Here is a 12,783-nt window from a genome sequence, read left to right as displayed (position 1 = left end):
CAAATATTACGTCAAAATACGATATGGATTATCATATGTCAGTGTCAAAAGTGACGTTTCTTCAAACAAAAACTTCACTTTTGACACAGACGTAATATCGAATCGGATCGTGATATTTGACGTAATATTAGACTTATGTACGAAATATCATTTGATATTTACCACTAGCTTTTCGGTGAAGGAAAACATCGTGAGGAAACCTGCGTACATCTGAAATTCAAAGGTGTATGTGAAGTCCCCAATCCGTATTGGGCTAGCGTGGGGACTATAGCCCAAGCCCTCTCTCGCATGAGAGGAGGCCTGTGCCCAGCAGTGGGACGTATATAGGCTGAAATGATGATGATGATGAATATTTGACGTATCTTAAAGTTCGAATCGGGCCACGTGACAGTTGCGTTTCGTTCGGTACGGAGCGTAAGCGACTGGCATGCTGGCTAACGCGGCCAGTTATATGTCATTCTGATATAAGGGTACGTTCGAATTGGCCTGTATTATAACCTTTTTTCATTCCGCCACAGAAGCGGACCGTAAAATTAGTGAAGTATTGATAAATGAAAGCATACTAATGTTGTACCGTGAGCTATATCAATAAAAAAAATACAATGCCAATATTGACAAATGGATAGTAAAGTTCATACGAATATACGTATTTCACATTTAAGAGGAAGCTAACGCAAAATTGCAGTTCTTTTTATGCTTTTTACACCCTTTAATCAAAAATAGCATGTAAAAAATTACTCGGAAACTAGACTTTACTTGCGAGAGCAGACTCTAAGCAAAACCATAAAAGGATAAATTTGGCTGGATAAAAAAATAATCACGAAACCGCGGCAAATTTTCAATGAATTTTTAACAAGCAGAAACGTCTGCGAACGATGCTATTAAGCTTAGAATAAATTTAAAAAGCCTCAATTGGAATCGGGCCATTGTGTATGCACCATGGCCCGATTCCACTTGAGGCTTTAAATTGGCCATTTGAGGCCGTCATGGCTGAGGCCGAAATGGGACATAATTGCGCTAGCATAAGTTCCTAGCCTTATCTGATTTTCTAATCATCGTTACTGTTGCAGCATGCATAATATATGCATGCATTCTAAATAATCCCAAAGTGACATCAACACCATTTATGAAGGAAGTTGTCAGTAACGTTGCAACAGTAAAGCTACTACAGTCGCTATCCCAATGTAACCTTCGGCCACGACATTGCGCGACCGGCGGCGGCGGCGACAACCGAAGGTTGGAGCGAGACACGGCGATCGGACGTTTCGTTTCCACCTATGGTTGCCGCCGCCGCCGGTCGCGCAAATGTCGATCCGTTACGGTACTAACGTTAATCCTGACAGAGCTGTTATTAGGTATTCTGTATAAATACACTTGACGATAATTGGTGCCGCATTACTATGATCGTGTGAGAAAACTTTTTATTGACTATTTGAGCGTTATTATAATATCGAGTCACGCTAGCTAATGTGTTTGGCAATTAATTACTGCTGTCCAATAAAACGTTCACATCTACATTTTCCAAGTAGCTCGCACTTAAATGTGAAGTGAAGTGAAAAAAAAAGTGTGAATCATTTTACCGCACAATAATTTTATTTACTGGGTAAGCGCGAATTGTGAGCGACTCCGTTTCAGTTTCAACTTTCGCAAAAATATATACTATAGTATTCGTTTTACTTAATAATTATACTTTGTAGTTCCACCAAAAGTCCTACCACGCTAATAACCTGCCAAAGTCTACGCGATGCTACATTCTACTATAGCAGTAGGCCTAGCACATGATTGGCGCGACAGTATTTCGCGGCGAGATAGACTACCCGCCTTTTTCTACGATAGGTAATTAATGACTCTATCTCGCTGCGAGATACTATCGCGCCAGTCATGTATTAGCCCGGTAGGGCCGTAGATTGTTAAGGGGCCCACTGATTAACAGTTCGCCGGACGGTATGGGCCTGTCAGTTAGAACAAATATTTGACAGTTCCGAACAACTGACAGGCCGATACCGTCCGGCGGACTGTTAATCAGTGGGCCCCTACTGCCGAGTGTGCCAATGTCAGTGCAAACTTAGGCACTTAAGGCAGCCTTTCCAGAGATGTGCGGGAATCAACCGATAGTATTGGTGTAGTTCACATCTGAACGTTTCTTTTATTTTTTGCCATTTTTATATTTTATATTGTGACCACTTTTTTGCCACTTTTGTGTTATTTCTAGTCAGGATCGCGAGCCCTTTTTATCCTTATAGGAGAAAAAAAAGTCCTAAAATATCCTTACATTTTTCAAACTTTCCTTTTTGTTACCGCCATACAAAGTATACACAATAGGAAAAAAACTCAGGGACATTTTTTTATCCCATTCGGATCGAAAGAGCTCGTGATTCTGAGTAATAACACAAAAGTGGCTAAAAGGGTCACACTATGTTATAAAAAAAACCGGCCAAGTGCGAGTCGGACTCGCGTTTCTAGGATTCCGTACATAAGTCCGACTCACGCTTGACTGCACATTTCTAATTAGGTTTTCCTGTCATCTACAGGTAAAGAACTATATTGTGTATTTTTTTCAAAATTTTAGACCCAGTAGTTTCGGAGATAAAGGGGGGGGGGGGGGTTTCTTAAATATTGTAAAATTATAAAAAAACATGTGCATCTTTGGGTCACTAATTTACATATGTGTACCAAATTTCAACTTAATTGGTCCAGTAGTTTCCGAGAAAATAGGCTGTGACATAGTACGGGAAGTAGTGTCATAAGGTGCAAATTTTGGTATCGGATGAATTCACTTAGCACAGATGTAATATACGTAAAGCTAAGCTAATTGAGCCCGGTAGACATCCGCCACCCCCTGGCACGTAGGCAGGGGGGGCAGTCAAAGTAATTTGTAATGGATTCAAGCTTGCAACTCCTTTTTAACCCGGTTAGAGGATGAATTTAAAAAAAACGCTGAAATTACTTTTCTTGTATTCTAATAATATGCGCATATAAAAAGTTTCAAGCCCCACACTCGAAAAAATTTTTGATCTCCATACAAATTTTCAACCCCTATTTCGCCACCTTAGTGGATGAATTTTCAAAAACGCTGAAATTAGTTTTCTTGTAATTCAATAATATATCTTTTAACGAAGTTTGAAATTCCTAGCTTAAAATAAAACATGAACCCCATACAAACTTTCATCCCCTTTTGAACCCCCTTAGGGGTTGAATTTTTCAAAATCGCTTCTTATCTCTTGTACACATTATAAATGTAACCTGGTGTGCAAATTTCAACTTTCTAGCATTTGTAGTTTTGACTGATAATAGTAATAGTTGAATAAAAAAAATAGCAAACCGATTTCGATTTGAGCGTCAATATTTTTATTTTTTGTTATTAAACTGTACATTAAATGTCTCAAATATACCAAACCAAACCAAAAATAATACCAAACTAGAGGTGGTAGGTAAATAGAAGCCGATAGAAGGCGTGTAACTTTGGATGCCCCCCTGCCTACCCACCAGGGGGTGGCGGGTGGCCACCGGGCTGGATTGGCTTAGCTTTACGTATACTTCATCTGTGCCAAGTGAATTCATCCGATACCAAAATTTGCACGTCCCATACATTGGGTGACACTACTTTCCTCACTTACAGACGGACCGACAGACAGACGCACGAGTGATCCTATAAGGGGTTCCGTTTTTTCCTTTTGAGGTACGGAACCCTAAAAATGGCAAAAAATAAAATAAACCCTCATCTATTAGTCGACTCTCGCACGAAATGCAGCCTTAGCGTGCTCGCAGTCTAAAAGCTGCAATAAAATTATAGCAATGGTAATTTATCACGTCATAATCGTGACTATAACTATACACACATGTGACATGACTATGACTATAATTATTATAAGAAGAACAGTGAGTGTCAGGACAGTTACATTCAAACAATAGACTTTTACATACATTTGAGGCCGATGGCATGAGATATGTATATTACTTGTGAATTACTTATAATCAGGGATCGTACATTTTCCAGCATTTTTGGTGCACGAAGTGTTGGTAACGGAATTGGTATAAATAATTTCAACCCTAATGATTAATTAGCGTTTATTACGTTGATATTAACCTTAATTTACCATTTCATTTGAAATTATCTATACCAGTTCCGGTAACACCACGCGAATCGATTTGGTGCAGCGGAGTGGTGTTAACGGAATTGGTATAAATAATGTCAACCCTAATGATTAGTTAGCGTTAATTACGTTAATATTAACCTTAATTTACCATTTCATTTGAAATTATCTATAGGTACCAATTTCGTTAACACCACTCTGCTGCACCAAAAATGCTGGAAAATGTACGATCACTGGTGATCAGTGTGATCACAGTTACTTTTCCACGATAACAATTCAATAACCATTGCATGTTTTCATGGAACTAGGGTAAACCCTCCAGTGAATGAACACCCCCCAGTGAATGAACAAAATCACGTTTTTTGTCTAAAATAAGAAATATAGCAATTTCTACCACTTGTTGTATTTTTTTTCTTATTTATAACTCTATTTCCTATGCAATTTCAACCCCTGCTAAATTTATTTTAGACCAGTTTGAACGTGACTGGCGTTTGAAGTTTACGTATTTCTGGTGTTGAAGTTTTGTATGCAAAAAATATATCCCAGATAAGAACAGTGTACATTTGGAGCAACATATGAAGTGCTTATTTAATGTTTACCTGTACAAAGTTTGGTTATTTAGTTAGATTAAGAGTTAAACCTTCTATAAATGTACACTTTGTCGGCGTATTATGTGCTTAAGTCTTTATTTTTTATAGTTCCAATACTGGCTTATTAAATGTCCTGAAACCAGTAAATGAACGGTGTGTTCATTTACTGGTGTCGTCTAGATTTATTCTAAATTGATGTGTAAACGAATTGGTATTGAGCTTGTTTTTTGTGATCCTGCATAGAAAACGATTCTGATTCTTTCAGCCAGTATTGGAACAAACAAAATTTCTATAGTCCATTTACTGGATTTTTCATGCCTATGTATGAACAATACAACATTTGGGGTGTTCATTTATTAGATTTCTACTAATTCTATGTATGAACAATGTAATCACGAACAATGCAATGACAAGTTTATTATTTTAAGCATTATTTGCTGATCCTAACCTTTTTTCATCAGAATATGCTCGTTGTTTCTTGTTTTAAAGATTGATTCTCTTTTTCTTATTAATATGTAATAGGTTCTGGTGAATAACCATCATTTTATTACATTCTAATCTATTTGAAATCAATATGGAGGGGATAAAAATATATTAACGCTTTCGCTATACCTACTAAAATAGAGCTGGAAACGTTTTTTGTGTTAAAAATGATTTTTTAAAGCTGATTAAAAAGATCTAAATGATGTTCATTCACTGGGTTTTCCGGTGTTCATTCACTGGTTTTTATGTTCATTCATTAGGTTTTTGGGTAGTTTTTGATAAATTCTGCTATAACTCAAAAACTATGAAAGTAGTAAAAAATCGCAGAAATTACTTTCTTATTTATTAAATGAGGATTCATTAAATTGCAGATAATTATTGAAATTATTAATGAATGCTGAGAAATGATTTTTCAAACTTGGATAATTCCTTAAGTGTTCATTCACTGGAGGTCTTACCCTACTTAATTATTATAAAACTGAAGTTACTTACAAACAAGTTCAATATCAGCAGACGCATAATTTTAATACATCGCATAAAAACTACAAACATAAGTTATTGTAAACTTATGTCTAATTGTCTACTAATTAATATCAAGGAAGTCGAAAAACAAAAGCGCAAACGTAAGTGTTTATATTGCCACATTTGCAAAACGAACATGCGTACATTTCACATCAATTTATTTTGACCAATTTTGTACCTTAATCCGTTATAATAAGGTGGAAAGTGTATACATATTTTTACGTATAGAATATCAAAATGAGGCATTTACGTCGTTGTATGCGTGTGCACAGATGTGCGCGTACGATCGTGCATGAACAGGATTCGGTCATCCATATAACACGCGAAGAACGGAAGTATTTACTTCCACATCGTTTACATTATAATATACATAGTAACGATATTTTGACACTTATTACAAAGCCGTAAGGTTTAAGGTATATTCATTAGACTTCAATAATATTGGCATTTATTGTAATGAGATAAGTATTACGGCCTGATTTGAACTTTAAGATTGTTTATGTCAAAAATTTGTTAAATTTACGATATGGATCGCATATGTCACCGTAATAAGTGACGTTTCTTCTCTGCTTACAGCCAATTGTGTCTTTCCGAAGACCGGCGTGCAATATTTTATCGCCGGTTGTACGCTCACGTGTCTAATTGTCTATCACCGTCGTCGCACGACAGACGGAAGGACGTTACTTCCACATTCTGTTTATCTATTAAATAGATTTGCTTGTTTGCTTGTCACTCGTGTGGAACATGTGGAACAGTTTTTTGCGTTCTGGCCCAGTATATTAATTAATAATTATTTGCTGACTTATGACTGTGAAGTGTTTCCGTTGTCATACTTCCTATTCTTTCATGTGTGTTTATCGGTAATTATGTAGTTTTTTTTTTGCTATTTAAATATATTAATATACAGGATGATTCATGAGACGTGAGCAGGACTAATCCTGCACACTCAGTAACTGATAATTGATCGATCACCGTCGCATTTAGGTGAAACAACCACACTTTTTCCTATTTTTTAACTTTTTGGTGAGGGCAAATTTAATGCTCTACAATCATGGTCATCCTACAAGACCTTATTAATAAACATAAACCTCTTTAACCGTAATGACAGCATTTTGATTACGAAGAAAATAAACTGTCAAACTTGAGTAAGATACGAGTTTTCAAAAGTAACCTGACCGTGATGACAGTGATGACATTCAATTTGACACAGAATATCGGTAGTTTAGTATTCTAATTTTAGGGTGACCATGCATGTCGTAAATAAATTAATAACTTTTTTTTTCAACGCGATAACATATTTTAATTAACATATTTAATTGCACAAACGGGTCTACCGCGATATAATTTCATTGTTTTTACCTTTAATTCCGACCACCTCACGTTAACCTCACTAACACTGACTGATACGAAACAGTTGTTTATAATTTACGAAATGAGCACTGTTAGTCCTGCTCACGTCTCTTGATTCACCCTGTATACTGATGGACAAATTTAGAGGAACGCAAGAAAAGTATAATTATCTATTGGATTGCAGCTCCTAAAGTAATTTCCAAATTAGTACCTAATCAATCTTTTTTTTGCGTTCCTTTAAATTTGTCCATGAGTGTCCTCCTTACTAATATAATACATAAATGCGAAAGTAACTCTCTGTTTGTCTGTTTCCTTTTAACGCTTATACGTTTGAACCGATTTAGTCGAAATTGTTATGAAAATAAATAAAGTCCCGAGAAAAGGCAAAGGATAGTTTTTATTGCGAAATTTATTCTACGAAAACAAAATTATACCACAATCGGATTAGGACTAACCTCGAAATCTCTAGAACAGTCCTGAAATTTGGTATGTGTGTTAATTAAGTCCATTTTTCATATCCACATTATTTGAAATTTGAGGAACTCGAGGAACCGCCGCCATCTTGGAAAATGTGTACAAGCTTGGAGAAATTTGCATTTGACTAGGAATCTAAGTTCTCTATGCCAATATGATTTAATAAGGCAACATTGAAGCCGATTAAATTTCAAGGCTAGTCCTAAATGTTACCCGATTAGGCAGAAGCAAGTTTATATATAAATCTCAAAATATGTCTGCCTGTTTGTCTAGTACCTCAACCTCTTCACGCTTAAAGCTCAGCACCGTAAGGCAACTATCGGCGCGATTCGGGAAATGAATTAGAGATTCACTAGATATGAAATAGTAAAGATATGTGACAAACGGCAAAAGGTACCTTATGACGGTTTGCGCTTACGCTATTATTAACGCCGCTCCAATATTATTGCGGCCGCTATAATTGTTTTTACATACTTCAAGATGGCTTCTACTCACACATGATGTCGAATCAGGCCGTATGACTATTTTTGTGACTTCTGTATTGGTTTAATGCAGTGGGTCAACACTCAAGACAAGACATTTGATCCTCAAAACAAACCGGATCGACTACTTGTTAGCCAACTTAAAAACTTGTTAGCTAACCTGGGGTCGGATTTTTGAATTTCGAGCGATTTCGTGATTTTCCATTTTAAATATCTCCTCTAATTCTACTAATAGAATCGAAAACGAGTAGTCACTAGATTGCCAATATCTATTGCTCGTATTTCAAAATTATTAATTCGCCGTTTTCCACAGACTTTCGAGTGAAGATCGAGCGATTAACATTAAAAAATCGGCCCGTGTTCTTAATAGATACGCAGAAAATAATAATAAAACGGGTAACTCACATATTTTAGGTAGAACATTGCTTGACATGTTCCGCTAAAGCACTGCGTTATAATTTTAATATTATTTAATATATGAAGTATAATAATGTTGATAATTTTTCAAAGCATGCATGCGTTCAGCCGTGCACTTTTCTTTCCATTTTCCGTCGCTAGCGCATCAATTGCGGACTGCTTTGGTACAATAGGCGAGTTGGAAGTACTCATTGAGACGGGTAGATGGCGCTTGAATCCATTTTGTGACTTACAACTTCTGAGCTTGGTTGGTAGAGGGCGCGCGAGAAAAGATCTTAATGGTCATACTGAAGCGTCTAAAGATATCTTAATTTAATTCGTTGAATTTGTAATAAATGTAACTTGAATTAAAATATTAAATACAATACTAAAACGTAAGAAAATATTTCGGATCCTTTGCTTAACCCTCGTGTCTTAAAATCTTCGCAACGATAGAATCTTTTCCTCGCTCGGGTATCAATATTAGCACGAGGGGTTAAACAATAACTTTGCCTTTTTATAAAACAATTACCGTATAACGGGGTGAGTAGGTTTCGCGGGGAGAGTTGGGTTATGAATGGGGTGAGAAGATTTGAGACCCGGGGTGAGAAGGGATTTTAAGGCTACTGCTACAAAAATAATGTATTCCAATTAAAAATGGGGCTATAGTAATACGCATAATAAAAAAAATCGATCCAACAATCTTCCAAAATCACCTTTGTATGAAAAACCCTCTCACCCCAAATACGAGGCACTACGGGGTGAGGTGGGTTTTCCTCTTTATCGTCAAAGTTATGAAATGGAACTACCCAAAATAAAATACAAACTAAAATACAAACATCCGAACCACTTATTATATATGTCACCGTAAAATTGTAAACACTCGTTAGTTTATAATCTCGCTAGTTAAATTATAAACTGACGGTAGGGAGATTACAATCTAACCTAACCTAACCTACGTTAGATTATAAACTAACGGGTTCACAATCTTACGGTGTCATATACACCATTCATTTTCACATGTAAAAATAAAATTTTATCGAGGTTTGAAAGTCAAATTTCACCCAACTCACCCCATTTTACGGTAATAAATTTTCTATAGATATATTAGATACAGTCGCACCAAACAAAGTCTGCAGCGGATTTGATAGTCCACGCAGTGTCTTATGTATACGTCATAATTTCATAGAAGTTTGACGTTTAAAATGACACATGCACTGCGTGGGCTATCAAAATCAGACTTTTTACGGTCTGACTATATTTATTTACCTTCTACCTGTCTTGCACAGCTAAACTGTGGAATAAATTGTCGCCTGCGGTATTTCCGAACCAATATGACCTTCAAACTTTCAAGAAATATGAGTTCCTACTATAAAACTTGTTTATGGTCTATTTCGTTTGTTTTATAAATTGGAGCCTAGCATGTGCCTAGTATGTGCGGAAATAGGGAGTGCTCCCGGTACCGGTTTTCTATACAAACACAGTACCGGAAGCGGGAATTCCCGGTTCTCGCTATACAAACTCAGTACCGGGAGCATTCCCTATGTGGAAAGAGAAGAGTCGTAGAATGTATGGGCTCCCCTACATTTCACGATTCTCTCTTTCCGCACAGACTCTATATGTGACGTCCCACGGTCAAAGGTACCTTATGGCGGGTATGGAGTTATGCATACCCCAGTAATCTACAATAAATAAGCTATCGATAACACAAAAGATCAACCTTCTAGGTTGCGTAGTTACAGAGATATGATTTTTTGAAAATAATGTTGTGAAATGAGCAACTTTACGATAGAGAAGTTTTAAGTTTAGCCGCCTAAAAAACTATGTTCCTGAAGTAAGTTACATAGTTGACTACAAATAATAATGCCTTATATATCTGAGATTAAAAAAATATTGCGACTTGTTCTGTAATGCAAATAGAAACTTTTGATATCGACTGATTTATGTGTATACTAACCAATCTCTTGAAAATAAAGTTTTATTTCATTTTCACGATTGATTGCAATGAGCTCTCAAGATTTAAATTTTATCTATTAGAAAACGACACTGACAGACAGTTTAAGCAAAAAACAATACCGATTTAGAGGTGAAAATGTATTTTCTGACATTTTCATATAAAATCACAAAATTGAATATTTTTACTTTTAATGTGACACACAATCAATTTTTCTGAGCACATATGAAAGAAATTCTGTCATTCAAATGAAATAAATCCTAAAACCCCAACTAAATACTATATTTAACCCCTTATGCCACTTTAAACTTACATAACAATAACAGTATTTGCTCCATACATTTACGAAAAGGTACCTTATGGAAATAAATCTAATAATACATCACTACAAAATATCAATCATATTATAGTTTATCTTTTATGAATAGAAAATATTAATTTACATTAAACTGCCCCAAATTTAATTAGTTCTTCGTCATAATAATCTTAAAAAAGACCAATAATTTGTATGTAATGAAAAGGTACCTTGTGGTCAAGTTACATGATGAGGCATGATGATGATGGAACAGTTAGGATAAACTAATAATATTTTGGGGTTAAGATGGTATAAATCGTCTATTTCTTATCAATAATATATTTCGGTTGCTATTGAAGATAAGCGGCATTGAGGTTCAATGACCTCAGATATTCCATAAGGTAATGCGTCGGGTATTGGCATTTTTCAGCAAACCAATGGCTGATTTACTGCATGCGACCAAACCAAATGAAGATTATTCTAGGTAAGAAAGACTTGACGAGAGTAACTTTGGTATAATAGCAGTCTACTTGGATTTGTGATGTCGGTCTATGTACGGTTATAATATTTGCGAGGCGCCCCAACCAGAACTGAAATTATCAAATTAGTTTTGCAGAATGCTAATACAGTTCTCTACCAAACTTCTTTTCCCGTATTGACTAGTTTTTTTGGGAATTTTCAATCTTTTTTCCATAAGGTACCTTTTCTACTAAACTCTGAGACGACATTACTAGGCTTATAACTAACTTATAACAAAAATAAAAACAGGTAAACAAACGTTACGCATTAAGGTTTCAGATCACACAATAAAAAAAAATTGAGCATTTTTTCACCTCTTTACAAAACATTTAATATCTCCGAAACTAGAAACCCTCATAAGGTACCTTTTCCCGTGGAACGTCACATATAAATAAACTAATTATAGGTCTAGACATACCTCATGTCTTTGTATGTATGTTTCATTACGTGGGCCATACGGAAAGTTTCTGGATTCTGATATATGAGAAGACTTATTTTTTCTAAGTGGCCAGTCCAGGAATTTTCAGTATGCCCTAAGTAAAATCCAACACGTAGTTTTAAAACGAGAACGAAACTCCGTTTGTATGGAAAGTGAAATTCGGCCGAGCTTGTTGGGGACTCTTAAAGGCCGACAACGCACTTACAAGTCTCTGGTGTTGCGGGTGTCCATGGGTGACGTTAATCGCTTACCATCGGGCGATTCGCCTGCTCGTTTGCCTCCTCTATCATAATAATGGGTTCCTTTTGTACCTTTTTTGTACGGAACCCTAAAAAATTTTACCCTTAGATTTTAGATAGATTAGATTTCTTTATTTCAAGATGAAAATTACACTATAAATTTGCTACATTCGTCAAAATTATGTTTATCTTCTCATCATGATCGTCAAAAATTACATTATAAATTAAAAATTAAAAATAATATGATTAATTGTGTCCCCAATAAGGATCGTTATGTACAAAGAAAAACATGTCAAACAATTGAATATAAACCAATTACTTATCTCTGTATCTTTATATATTTAAATAAAAGTAAACAAAATGTACCCTCAACTGTCTTAAGGAGCCAGGCTTAAGGAGGGTAGATGAAAACATTACACGATTAAATAATGTAGGTTAAGGGCGTTCAGAGACTAATCCAGGCGGTTTTGTAATGTATTGTTCGGTTAACCAATAAATGTTATAACTACCCGAAAATTTACAAATTGTTTGTTTACTTTTATTTAAATCAGGGCTCGGAACCGGTTATGTAAAACCCGAAAAAGCCCAATATTTTAAATTATTTTATGCTCTTTACGTAGGACTGAATCATGTATGTAGTTAACAACTTCGTATTATTAGACTGTCCCATTAAAAATTAAATAATAAACCAAAGAACGAAAAATAACGTAATAATACCGGTATTTTTTGTATGAAGAAAAAACCGGTTCCGAGCCTTGATTTAAATACCTAAAGATACAGACTAGGTACTGTCAATGTTTACATTGGCTATATCCCTTGCTTCCCATGCCTAGTGCCGGAGTACGGTCATTACCGTGCTCTCGTTTAGAAGGGATATGGGTCGTTATTTTTATGGTACCGTGTATTAAAAAAAAATACTAATAATGTTGGTTCTAGTTAAAGTTAG

The sequence above is a fragment of the Cydia splendana genome, chromosome 21 (genome assembly GCF_910591565.1).
Source record: "Cydia splendana chromosome 21, ilCydSple1.2, whole genome shotgun sequence".
Lineage (NCBI taxonomy): Eukaryota > Metazoa > Arthropoda > Insecta > Lepidoptera > Tortricidae > Cydia > Cydia splendana.
This window is presented reverse-complemented; position numbering follows the sequence as displayed.